General features: G+C 48.8%; 1 protein-coding gene across 13 annotated transcripts in view; it reads left to right on the forward strand.

The window, feature by feature from the left end:
• The window catches only part of CACNA1G (calcium voltage-gated channel subunit alpha1 G), a 102,743-nt gene that overhangs the window by 20,035 nt on the left and 68,914 nt on the right, over window positions 1–13,794 (forward strand). The window lies entirely within an intron of this gene.

The following is a 13,794-nucleotide window of genomic DNA, read 5'->3' on the forward strand; positions in this document are numbered from 1 at the left end:
AGCCGTTTGCCACTGGATTTGTGCCAGCCTGGCAGTGCTAGCAGCGCTGCTGGCGGCTGCGGGATCCAGGGTTGGTGCAGCTGCAGGCAGGGAAGTCTATTGAATTTGCGGTCCCTGGAGCAGAGGTAACAAATGCCTTCACTTCCCCGGTGAGCGCTCCAGCAACAGCATGCTGAGTCCAAAATAGACTCATCGCTGGCTATTCCTCCACTCGATTATCTGAGTCCTTGCAGGCGAGAGGCTGCCTCTGCTCCAGCCTCTCGCACACTTGTCCCCTAGCAGAGCTTTTCCCTATATATAGTCATTAAGAAAAGGACTCACCACGTTGCTCTTGAAATGTCTCCATAAGGATGACAAGAGCTCTGCTTTTAGAGAGGCTTTTGCACGGGCTGATCTCACGTAGGTTTTGTGGCTGCTGCTGGCAGCACACCTGCTGTGGTGCCCTCGGTCCTGCCGTGGGCATGGGATGGCTTGGTGTGCACTTCATCTGGGTATGGGAGGAAGTTTATTAGCAGAGATGCTGCAAAACCTCGTTATATACCCCTCCAAGGCTTGAGGGCTCCCAGTGGCCAGCCCCGCACGGTGCTTCTCGTGGGATGCCAGACCTCTCCCCTCCCAGACAGACACGGCCACCCCTGTCCCAGTGCCAGCCTTTGCTGGGAACTCCCCTGCATCTTGAGCCATGGGTGTTTTCTTTTCTCCCTTCCTGGCACATTTTGTGTTTGCAGAGTTGCTCACGGTTGTACGCAGAGACGTTTCACCCACAGCTCCCTGTGGCAGTGGTGGTGGCTGCAGATCGGCTCCAAATTCCGTGTCCTCCCATGGCGTTAATGCCTCAATGACCAAATGCCAGGGGGACGTGGCTGTGCTAAATGTGTCCCTTCCAGCCAGCACCTTCTCCCTGACGTCCTAATACAGTCTGGCTGGCTAACCACTGTTTTCAGTACACATTAAACAGCGATGTGCTCTGAAGTCCTGCAGGTTTCACCTTCATGTGCTGCCCTTGGTGGGAGTTTTGTGGGGAAGTTTGAGTGATCCCACCTTTATTTAATGATATCAGGAAGATCATCTCCTAAGAACCTGGTGAGGAGGTTGCTCTCAGAAACCAATAGGCAGTTATATTCTTCCTTTGGCTGAAAGGTGAAAGCAGGTCCACCACGTCTTTGCTGTGACTGTCTAAGGGGCAGATTGTCAAAGCTTGTTGCCCTTTACCAGGAGCATCTTTGGGAGATGCTGGTGTAGGCTCCCACTGTGTGTGTACCAGGGGGACCATCCCACTGGGGATGGGTGGCTGAGCAAGCTCCCGTCATCAGACATTCTAAAGGCAACACAGCTCCTTAATTCTTTAGCTCGGGGAAAATAGGACAGCAGGGTTCTGGCCTCTGCCCTGGCCAGTGGTGAGTCCCAGCAGGCAGCTGGATGGGAAGAGGCAGATTTTTGTGGTGTTTTTTGGGTAACAAGGTGAAGGGAGCTGATAAGCGTGGGGGTACTCCAGACGCTGTGGGTGGTTGCTTTCTTTGACGGTATTTTGAAGCTACTACTGTTCCAGATTCCTTTCTCCCAGGCATTTGGAGTGAATAGCAGAGATTGTTTTTATTAGTTCATCTGCTCAAAGTGGCAGCAGAGAGCAGAGAGGTGTTTTTCTGTAAACTCTGGAGGCTTATAGTCTGCAGTTTCATAATCTGACAGTTATGAGAGCAGGAATTAGAGGGGAGAAATGCTGGACCAGGCCTTTCTGCAGAGATTATAAACACTGAAACATGTGATTTTTTTTCTTTTAGAAGAGCCTTTCCTAAAAGTGCAAGTGATCAACTGCGCCAAATTTATCTTTGTCGGCTGATGTTTGCAAAGACGTGAGGGGGCTTGAAGAGTACTTGACTACATGACTTTCTATATTAAGCTCTCTGCTTATTTAATGAATATTTACCTCTTGGGCTTTTCACATGAGGCCACCCTAGGCACACCGGGCTATATTAGGATAAGTACTTTCAGGACATGTTTTATGGTGCCATGTCAGAAGCCTTGTGTTGTTTACCATCACCTTGCTAGAGGGGAGAGGATGCACTATCAGCTACTTTGTGAGAGGCTGGTGGTTTCTTAAGGAGGAAGAAGGCTTCTGCCCTTCCATATGTGTCCCCAGCAGTGTTGGGTGGAATTCAGCAGCTCTGGGACCACAGAGCATCCTGGACTTCAAGGCAGGAGCTGATGAGCTGAGGTCTTCATTATAGCCAGGGGAGAAAAGTATGAAGGCTTTGTGTCTCGCCTTGGGACAGGCATCCTGGAGGGACCTGCTTTTCTCCATGGAAGACGCCTAGAAGACTGAAACAGTCTTTCAGTCACTTGCTTGACAGACTCATCAACCAGAGAAGGCCCGGTTGGGATATTTAGGGTGAAAGTGGTTCTTTGAAGGCATATCAAAGTGAGTAGAAGTTGGGAGTGTGTTGAGGACACTGGCCCCCACCTCTTGCTGTTCATTTGCATTCACCCATCAGCCAACTGGCCAGACTGAGCACCCATGGCCAGGGGTGCTGGGTGCACATAGCAAAGGTAGTTTGTGTCCCCAGTTCATCTCCTACCTTAGAATTTTCTATCCTGAAGCTCCTCTCCATAGACCACCTTCCACAGTAAAGTCATTGTCAACTAATACTTTGCCATCGTTTGGCAGGGGGTTCAGGAGCTGGCTTTCCTCTAAGCTCCTTCTGACATGAGCTTGCTGACTTTCTCACTCAACATCAAGTGGCTTCCACATGGTTCCTGCGTGAGCTGTAGGTACAGGCTTAGCTCTGCGTTTTCTGCCCATCCTCCTCACCCGTCCAGCTCTGACTCTTGCCTTTCTCACTACTGCTGGGTTTAGTGGGAGGAAAGCAGAGTGGTTTGAGGTGCACATAGCACTCACCATGTTGCGGCTGCTGGGCAGCAGTGTGAAATTTTCCATCAGGGAAATGACAACCAGATTGCCACGGATTATTAATGTGGCTGCTAAGTAGCTTGTTTTTCTACAGAGATGAAGCAAAATGCAGGTAGAAACTATTAGCTTTGGGTAGAGGAATATAAAGGTGATTTAAAGGTAGACTCCAGGGGATTTTAAATACACTGTTGAACCAATTGACTGATCCGCCTTAGGGAAGCTGAGAGTCTGCAGCACTGCAGGTTCAAACAGCTAGGGCTTTGCAAAAGCTTGTTCTGCCATAGAGCAGGAGTAAAATGTGCTGCTAAACCAGAGGGTTTCTGTGCTGCTTTCCCCCCAGCCCTGGCTGTAAGCCAGACTGTGTTCCATAATGTACTGCTTTTTTTTTTTTCTCCAAGTCCTTCCTTGGAGTGAAATGCAAAGGCTTTAGTACAAGGCGTGATGTTGGACTCCTCAGCAGGGGAAAGAATTCGGCAAGGGCTTCCTTGAGGAAGGGCTTTGGGGTTTTGTTTTTGTTTTTAAAATCTGGTTTGCATTGAGCTGCCTGGCTGTTCCGATTTTCCTTGACTGAACTCACATTGTATGAACTATACCCTACATATTCATTTGTTTAAATAGCACTTGAATTTCAGCCGCCATCTCTGCAGTGTTTTGCCATTGTTAACATAACAAGAGACTGGAGAGTCCTGCTCTGGCCTCCCCAAAGCTGAATTCAGTTCAAATCCATGGCTGGAGCTTGTGGGGACTTGGATCTAGAGCGATCCAAAACCCTGGTGTCTCTGAAGGAAGGAAGAGGAAATTGGTTCAGACCTGTAGAGAACCTTTTGTTCATTCTTAAAAACAAATAGGAGAGAGAGCAGATGTCTCTTTGGAACAGCATCCAGGGAGAAAAGCTCATCAACCATGGGAGACAATTCTCCAGTGAAGTGGGAAGAGGTGATGCCTAACACCCCGTAGCGGGAGGGTAACTGGTGGAGTACCGCCGGCTACAGCAGGGTGTTGTAGGAATCCACAAGCTGCAGTGCCCCAAACCAAGGTGTGCAAACTCCATCTGCAGAAGGCAGGAGCAGCCTCAGCCCGTGGCAGAATCTCAAGCTGAATTCCTAGTGCATGCTGCTGCAGGGGTCTGGAGCGTACACAGTACAGATGATGTAGGGTTGTCACCGGTAACGTTACGATCTAATAGCTGCTGCGGCATGGAAATATCAACCATCTGTGCCAAAGCATCAAAGGAAAGCTTGCTGGCAAAATGCATTAAAGTGTCTATTTATGTAAACAGTGGAGGCTGGAAAACATGGGAGTCTTCCTAATCAGCATCAGAGGACGTGAAATTTTCAGGTATCCAGGATGATCAAGAAGGGAGGTGAAGGGTCAGTAACTGCAGCAGCATTGGAAAACCTCCTGGCATGGAGGAACCATTAGGCTCCAGGTTCAAGCATTTATAATAGTCACCCAAATGGTATTTATGTACTTTTGCTTCTGCCTGAATTCAGTGGGCAGGGAAGAAGGTAAATGAAAATTATTAGCTGTCATGACACCCACTGATTGATTTCTCCGTGTGGGAGGAACATTTCATTGCTCCATGGAGAAGTGGTGTAACAGAGCTGGACAGTGAGGATTTGGCAGGCTGGTGCCCCAGGTCATGGGGTGCTTGAGTCTGTGCTAGTGTCCAAAGTCCTGGGCAGGCTGGGAGGCAGCAGGTCTGGATCCATTTGTGAGCACTGCCTCAAGAAATAAGGGTGATTTGGGGATCAGAAGCACTTTACTCCCAGGACTCGGTGGTCAAGAGCATCCTAATCTCCAGCAGCTTTCAGCCAAGTTGAACGTTTTGTTGCTGGCCGCAGGAGTGGTGGAGGGCAGCTGCAGATTTGTCGGGCATATGGAGGCTGCTCCTTTGACATCCCTATATGCCAAAATGAGATCTTGCCAAGTGCTTGTTTGCCTCCCGAGGAGGCTGTGGAGGATCCGGGGGTGAGCTGCAGCTCGCAGGGTGCTGCCTGCCTGGCCCTGCTCTGGCTGCATAGGGCGGTTGTGGGCAGCACTGTGTCCCCTCCGACCTTGGCAGCTCCACATCAGGTCAATCCAGGACATCTAAATTTTGGCTTCTTTCATGTGTGTGTGTATCTGTGTCAGGCCTCCAGGTGAGGAAGGAAGGGAATCCTTTTTTGTAAAATATTTTGATATCTCTTGCACATCTCTTGATTTTTTTCATGCGAGTGCAGGGACTCAAAGACCCATCCCACATCCAGGTAGCTCCAGGGGCTCTTTGCATCACACACCAATGCAAACCAGTGCTGTACCATCTTAACCCTGCACCTCGTCTGCTTTACTCCAAGCATGGCCCTTAATAGTACAGCCCGACTTACCTCTGTGGTGAAATTTCTAATTTGATACTTCCTGTTATGAATCCGATTCATTAGGCTTTGCTTCAGGAGGGCACGTATGCACGTGTGTGCATCCCCTAAACCAATGAGACAGCCTTTCCCCAGGCAGCGTCCATCTGCCCCAGGCTCTTCCTGGGAGCTCGCAGAGTCCTGCATTCATGCACTGTCTTCTCCTCCTAGAGACATCTCCACTTCCACTTTGGTGCACATCCCATGTCTCTATTTAACTCCATTACACATCTCTCTCGCCCTGTGCCAGCTACTCTTAGCCAAGTGATCAAAGCTTTGGCAGCACAGTGAGGCTTTCCCTCCCTCGGCGTCTGCTGGCTTTGCCCAACGCAGGGCCTGTAGCTAGTGTCAACTTAATTTCTCAGTGCTACAGCTCCATAGGGCACTCCCACAGTAGGAAAATGAGGTGCCCTATAGATTTGCATGCGCTGTATTCAATTAGCTCCTGCTTAAGTAGAAATTACTCTTATTAATGATTTGATGTTGGAGACTGGAGGAATCAAGTCAATGCTAATGGAAGTCATCAGAGCTGTTAATCACTAGGATCACTCACTTCAAAAACAGCTCTCTGTTTGTTATTGGGGGTAATTCTTTTTATGGACCTCGTGAATTCTTCTGCTCCTTAATGATTTAAAGGGTTTACGAGGTCTTGTAGCAACTCACGTGTTTTAATTGACTCACTCACACAGCTCTTTCAGAGTGCCGTGCAAAATACAGGGGTGCCATGTCCTTTGTAGTCATTAAAAAAAGTGGGCTGTGCCTATGAACCAGACTTTATCTTGGTTCTGGAGACTGAATGATTTGAAAATTAAATGAGATTTCATGCAACTGGAAAGTGTATGGGTTTTCTATCAGATAATTCAGTTCTCTGCATGCTTTAAGAATGAGTCTATGTGAATTCCTTGACTTCTACTAAAGTTTTCTTCAGCTCCCTGGATGGGGAGCTCTAAGTGTCAATCCTTTCCTGTTAATTTAGTTCAGAGGCTGGAAATACTCGGGCTGCCTCAGATCCTATCATTACAGCTGTTGTTTCAGCTGCCATCTGTATCCTTGTGTTATCTCTGCTCAGACAGCGTTGAGAAGAGACTCTGGCTCAGTGAAATGGGAAAATGATGTGTGTTTTCGAAACTTGCTTCATCCCCACGCAGATGAAAAATCACTGCTCTCTGCAGATAGCTGGGCATTTCTCTCTGCTCCTTCTTTGATTATTGTGGCTGTTCCCCTTGGGTGGAAGCCAGCAAACCCAGCTAGAGCTTCTGGAGCATCCTCAGCTTGCACCAGCAGATGCTTTTGTCTGTAAGTGCTCCTGGTTGCTGATTGTTGGTGATTTCCCAGGGGTCAATCCACTTTTTTCCCTGATTGTCCTGGTAGAGGTTGGTCCTGATGCTGTTGGTGCCCATGACTCTGCCCTGCTGCCACCCAGGTCCTCATAGATCCTCTTCCCACCCCGCTCAGCCCCCAGCAGGAGCAGAGACAGGAGCTGAGTGGTTTTTTTCCTTGTCTCTGCTGGATTTTAGCTCTTTGTTATAATTGTTTTTTTTGCTGATGTTAGGAAACAACCGGCTTTTCCCCCGTGGACGTCTGTCAGCATTAGAGATAGTGTTACCAGCATCAGAAACCCGGGTTCAGCAGAACTGTGCAGGAGCCATACAGAGACATCCTTTTTCTTTCTCTTCTTTTATTTCCTCCCTCCCCCTAGTACCTTCTCAAATACTAATGGGGAGATAAGTTTCAAACTTGGTTTAGATTAACTAGAAATAGAGGGTTTTAAATCTCAAGTACTTACAAGGTGTGACCAAGTGGAAATGCAGCTTTTGTTCAGCTTAAGCTCCTTCGAAACCTGGGCAGACGGATGAGCCAGTTCATGTTTTTCTTGCATTTTCTGGGATAATATTCATCCAGAAATCTCAAGCTGAGAGAGATAAGGAGTTTAGGCAAGAATAACTGCTGTGCCTTCTGAGAGTGGTGAAGAGAGCCCAACCCCAGGACCTAGGGAAGGAGAGCATGGTCTGCAGGTCCTGTTTATGGTCTTGGGCAGGGACAGTTCATGGCATGTCCCTTCAGGGTTGGTTGATGAGATTCTCCATCGTGCTCAGGGCTCATCCCCTCATTTGCACGCCAGGTGGACAGGAGGCAGAGGTGCATGGGGACACGGACCCATATGGGCAGTTGGGGATGGGAAATTTGGTTGTTGGCCATAGTTGCTCAACAAGGATGTGGTGGAGAGGAAGGTCTTGGACCAGACGGTGCCATGTCCGTAGGACTCAGCTCCTTCCTTCTGCAGGTGTGGGGTGGGGGGGACATTTGTAAAGGGGAAGAATGGGTGGAAGGTGAGGAGATTAGTGGCAGTGGTGGGAGTCCCTCCTGTGCAGACAGCTCCCATTTCTCTCAAATGAAAGCTGCTTTCCTCCCTTTCTTAACAGCATTACTTGCCATGGCATGAAATAGTCAGCTTCTGTTCAGCCCGTAACAAAACCCTCCTTTCCCATGTGGTGATGGGATGAAACTGGACTTGTTCACTTGTCTGTCAAAGTAATTTCCTTTTAATAAATGCCTATTAATCCTAAACTTCCCAGAAGTCCTCCTCCAGCCCACCAAGCAGCAAGCACGCTGCCTTTTCCATGTCTCCAACCCCAGGAGGAACAGAGCAAAACCCACTGCAATCCTGCTACTTTCTGAATTGTTTTCTTTAACCAATTTGGCAAAGGATGCATAGAGAACGCCTATCAGGCTCTGATTAAGCATGGCTCAGGTTCGTGCTGCTGGACCCAGGACAATACCTAAAGCCCCATGCCTTTTAAGGAGCCCCCAAAACAACAGATGTCATGGCTGAAAATATGTGTGGATTGAGTTTCTATTTATAAAGTAGCAAGCGGCAGTGGAGCTAAGAGGAGTTCATTTACCCGAGGGAACCAAAGTGGGTTTTTGGATGGCCATGGCTCAGCAGCGCACTAAGGCAGGGGGAATAATGTGTGATGAGGGCAGGGCATGGAGAAGTCTTGTTAGTTGACTGAGGACTCAGAATGGTGGGGAATTGGGCATGGGAGAGGCCAAAAAAAGGGTGCCTCGTTTTGTTAATTAATAGCTGTTTCCGTTCATCAGAATTTCTTGCATTCTGCCCCAGGACTCCTGGTCTGACTCCTGTTTCTAGGCAGACCCAGTGCCTCTCTGCACCCATGCAGAGAATGGAGAGGATCTTAATGGAGCGGTGTCAGGTTGAAAATCGTGTCTTTGTGTGACCTGTTTGAGTTTTTTCTTATGTATATATATTAAAAATGTGCAAGTGATGAGTCAGTAAAATGTTGTTGGTGTTTCCTGTGAAATAGCTGAGGTCGGTATTTTCTTTCTGTGTTATTTTTCCTTAGTTGCCATGGTAATGATTTCAGAAAGGTTTTATTCTGCAGCCATTTGAATGGGTTAGAAGTTTTCATGGTCTTCTGGATCCGCTCACAGAAGCAGAGCCCTTGGGATCAGGAGGGATCTGCCTCCTGGCCGGTCACCCCATCCCTCCCTCTGTGCTGTGGCGAGACAGTGTTTTTTTCTGGTTTATTATATTGTTAGCAAGATAGAGAGGAAAGACCCTGGGGTGCTTCTGCTCTTTTGTGCGGACATCCCAAGGGGCAGGGGGTTGGCCGCAGCCTGTATCTCACTGCCTGGACAAGGGTGAAATGGGGGGGGCAGACCCCTGCCAGGCATGCCCCCAGCTCTGGGTGCAGGTCTGATGATGATGAAGAGCCTGTGCCATGCCTGTGCCTTCTGTGGGTCATGGCTGGAGGAAGGCAGGAGCAGAAGCCTTGTAAGCTCTGTGCACTGTCTGCCAGGGTACTTGGTTGTGCTCCAACCCACAACAGGGCTTCTCTTTCAGGAACTGGGGAACACAGCCCCCAGCACTTACATTTTTAATGACCCCAGCCCCTGTCCTCACCTTTTTCCCCACTCCCTTACCTGCAGCCATGCTTGCTCAGCAGACACCTTGGAGCCCTGTGCACAGGAAGGAGCAGCGTGTGCCACCGTCTCGTGCCCAGATGGAGCACGTCCCTTCTACCACCAGAAACCTCACTCCTGAACTTCTATTCAGTTTAAAAAACAAAAACCAAAGAACAACAGCCATGGAAGAAATGCGTTACATCCTATTGCTGAATGCTGAAAAAGTGCAAGGCTCCTTTTGGTCCAGCTCTGAGATACCCCTTAAGGCAACATTTAGTACCTGGGGACATCTTCCCTTGCCTCCTCCTGTCCCCCATGACAGTGCCCTGCTTGGTGCCAGGCAAAACCTCCAGGCAGGGTGCAGAGATCACCCCCTCCTTACCACTACAGTTTGCACCCTGCCAGGCAGGGTTACGTCTGGGCAGGCACCCGTGGCTCTCCTCCTCACTGCCGCCTTCATTTGCCGCGTGGTGTTTATGAGAGATGCTGTGCTGTCTGCTCCTATTTTATGTGCTGCCAGAGCTTGTCAATGTGCTGTTTGGTACATCAACAAATCGACACTACACAAACAGAGAGCTAACAGGGGATGATTTATCCAGGACACCATGTCTGTGTGTCCAGCAAGGCGAGGTGTCCTGAAAACAAAATTCAGTATTTACCGAATACTCATCAGAAGAGATGGAGTTTCGTGCCACAGCTGAATCATGCTTGTGTCTCACTCTTTCTGGGTGTTGCTCATTTAATCATAGGATGCTTTCCTTTTAATTAGTCACTGCTGCTACTGATGAGAGAATTAGCAGACTCTTCTTTTAATGGAGATGCTGAGGCTGTGGCAGATGTGCTGTAACTGGGGTGGTGGGCAGGAGGTTTTATGCCGCAAAGAAACGTCAGGACCTGCACCTTAGGCTCTGCCTCCCTGTGAAATTCCCTTTACAGGGTGAGTCCTGGAGGGGTTTGTTTTCCAAATACAACATTTAAGCACAAGGAGGATGCTACCCCTCCTGGTTATGGTGCTGTGGCCCTTGGAGGGGAAAGCTGCTCGAGTTTACCAGCTCTTTCCTCTACACCTGGCAAGGACCCGTAGAGCTGGTTGTGTGCCAGAAGTGACTCTCTCAGGTACATTATGTCGAGAGCTGGTCAATGTTGTTTTGATTAGAGAGTTATTGTCAGAAAATGGCTGTTTATCAAACTGGAAGCTGTTTGTGGGAGAGGAGCAGTTTCAGTGAACTGACTTAAAAAAAATATTGAAATACATTGTCTGAGATATTTGAAATGTCTGTTTGAACAGTTGGGGAACAAAAAGTTCCATGTTCTTCTCCAAGCTGACTTTTATTTATGTTTTTTAATTTCAGTTGATTTACAGTACAGAGCAAATGGATAAGGGAATAGGGACTGAAATGGAGGGGAGAGCTTTCAAAGTTTTGGGCACAAAGTGTTTCAGTTCATCAGTTCTGAAACTCTGCATTCTTGTTTGGGATAGGATGACAATTTCAATTCCTATGGGAGAGAAAAGCTGCTATCCTGTTGTATTGGAAAGATGTCTCAGACATGTTTGCGATTTCTCTAGAGCAGAAGCATTTTATAAACAGTCTCTTATTATCTGTACACATCTATGACTGCGTGGAAATCCTGTAGCTGGCATTCTGAGAAGTGTTTGAATCCCCAATGCCTGGCTGTGATCCCCTTGGGCAGGATCACAGTTTCAGCCCACCTCTGTTTTTATGAATAATTCCCAGTGGTGCTCGTGGCAGGGGTCCGGGTGGGTGCCCCATGGGCTGGCTGCAGCGATGGATCCCTTGGAAGGGATGCAGAGCTGTTGCAAGGGCTCATGAACTGCCTTGGGGACCCCCCGTGTGGGAGGCAGGGGCTTGGGGAAGAGCAATCCACAGCTGGCTGCAAATATCCCTCTGAGTAATTTGCATGGCCTCATCTCAACTGTTTAGGGCTGTGTTGTTTTCCAAAGCAAAATAAAACTCCTCAGTTTCTGCTGGGTCTGGTTGCTGTGTGCTTCTAGCAGCTGCTCGCCTCGTCCTCCCCTGGCAGAGCTCCAGGCTGCCCAGGAGACCCTCCTTTTCTCCTGGCCAGGTGAAAGGGAAGTTTTCCCTTCTTCTTTCAACCCATTTTGGCCATTAATGTTAGATTTTTGGATATTAACTCTCACCTCTGGTTCAGGAGATCCCGCTCTTCATTTTTATTATGAGCACCCAATGTCTCAGATATTAAAAACTGTTTCCTGCAAGAGAAGTGGAAAAGAGTGTGCGGAGGTGGAGTGGGGGGCCAGGCAGCTTTTTCGGGGTGAAGCAGGGGAAGATCGATGGATCCAGTGCTGCTGCAGGTGTTGTGCATCACCATGCTGCACGGGCTGACCCGTGGCCCTCCTGCAGCAGTGCCAGGGCTCTCACAAGCCGGGTGGGCTGGGAGGGATGTATCGTGGGCTGGGGGGGGGTCACAGCCCTTCCAGTGGGTGCTGGGGGTCCTGGGAGAGTTGCAGAATAAGCACTGCTCCCTTCGTGGCTCCCCACATCACCCAGCTGTGCCCTGCCAGCACTTCCCATTCGGATTTGTACATCCCAGTAACATCTTCCACCAGAAGGTGCTCGCGCAGTGTGGTTTCATTAATCCACACTATTGACACAACAGCCCTGTCAGGACTGGTTGGGTTTTCCGTGTCAGCCCCCACAGGGAAGGGGTGCCACGGCTGCGGAAGGTGCTGGATGCTGCTCACCCATCGAGTGACTTAACCGGGTTGCACCTGCGGGGCTGGTTAGATTTGGCAGTGCAGTCACAGAGGGAGAAACAGAAGGTGGAAATCAGCCTCCAGGGACCAGGTTAGTGGCGCTGATGGATGAGAAGGAAAGCTTCCAGGAACATGTTTCCTTTCGAGCAGTATTGCTGTGGTAATGATAACAGCACAGCCTGCCTCGGCGCTGGGGCACTCATGAATGAGTTGGCATTTTTTTGGTGACTAATGTAGACTTTCAGCTATTTGAAATTGTCCTGAGGTGCAGCTTGACATATAAGTTCTCGGCCTATTTATTACTTTGTGTCTGAGTGTTCCCATAGGTATATGATTTTAAACCAGGGCTGTGTTTAATATCGGAAGCTGGAGCATTTGTATTTTAGCTCTAGATCAGCAAGGAGGCAATTTGGGCTATATACTGGGTGTGTTTGGCAAACTCTAGCCCAGGGATCTGTTCCTCAGTGAGGATGTTGGAGGTATAGGAAGCGTTCAACACCCACTTTTTTTTTTTTTCCTTTTTATTACTTTTCAGTGCTGCTGTTTCCCCCTTTGCTATCCTGTGACCATTGCTGTGTCATCACAAGCTCCCACTGGTATCAGTGCAAGTCCTCAGGGATTACACTACCACGATCAGATCAGTTTGGGTCCCCATCTACCATCACAGTGGGTTGGAGGAACTTGCCTGGCCAGCTGTGTCTGGAGACTTCAACCCTGAGAAAGAAAGAGTTGAATGCCCACGTGAATTTATCTGTGAAGCCTTTGGTTGCTGCAGTTTCCTGGGGTTCTGAAACACAGTTGATCAAGCGTTGACCCTTCCCCTGAGCCATCCCCTCTCCTGGCTCCCATGGTGTCAGGTTGGGGGTAGGGCGCCTCTTGTCAAACCTTACAGCTTGTGCTGCAAGTGGCAGCTCCTGGTCTGTTGTAGGAAGTTCTGGGCCAGCCATGAAGGTGTTTCATGTAAGCGATGAGGGTAGTCAACAGCACGTGCTGCACATTGGCATCTGCTCATGGTGTAGCTGCCGTGAACCTGCACATCTGGCTGTAACTCACCGTGGTGTTCAGACATCTAAACCTGTGGGTGGTTACACATGGGGATTTAGAAAAATATCTGAGTTAAGTGCCAAACTACCCCTAAGAGGAATCCAGCACCCAGTGTGCATAAAGTATTTAGTGAACTGTGCCAGCCCACTGCCCTGCGGGGCACCTCGGCATGGCCAGCGCGACCTCGCGGCTATCTGCCAGCAGGACCTCGGCTCCCAGTTTTAACAAAGCCTTTAAGTAGAAACATGCAGTTTCGGCTGTGTGTTGGGGTTAAATGGGGAGAAGGGATCTGGTACTGCAGATTCTGCTCCTGTCTTTGCCACTAACTGATCCTAAACAGACTACGCCACCGGTTTTTGTCTTCTGCCATATGTTTTCCAATTATGCTCGCCCACCCGTCAGGGAAAGCACAGCGCTGGGTGTCTGCAGGCATTGTTGGGAACCCTCTGTGAAATATGCGAGAAAAACATGAAAGGTATTAATTTAGGTCTAAGATTACTGGAAGTCTGTTTGTTAAGGTTGCTTCATACCTCTATTTTTAGACTGCCAGTCTGGAATGCCAGGATTGGGCCCTTCCTCAGTAGTAGTATCTGGGGCCTCCTGATAATGAGGGATTTTTTTTAAGCCATTCCAGTTATATCACCTCAAATCTCTGCTTTTGAAAAATCTTCGCTTGAAGTTTTTTTATGAGGCACTAAATAAAAAGACAGGCCCTAAAAGGACGTTTATATGAGAAAATGGTTTGACTTTCCCTTCTGCATAAGGTGAATTGGCTTGGAAGGTGT

The sequence above is a fragment of the Athene cunicularia genome, assembly GCF_003259725.1.
Source record: "Athene cunicularia isolate RWA chromosome 18 unlocalized genomic scaffold, athCun1 chr18_part1, whole genome shotgun sequence".
In the NCBI taxonomy this organism is placed as follows: domain Eukaryota; kingdom Metazoa; phylum Chordata; class Aves; order Strigiformes; family Strigidae; genus Athene; species Athene cunicularia.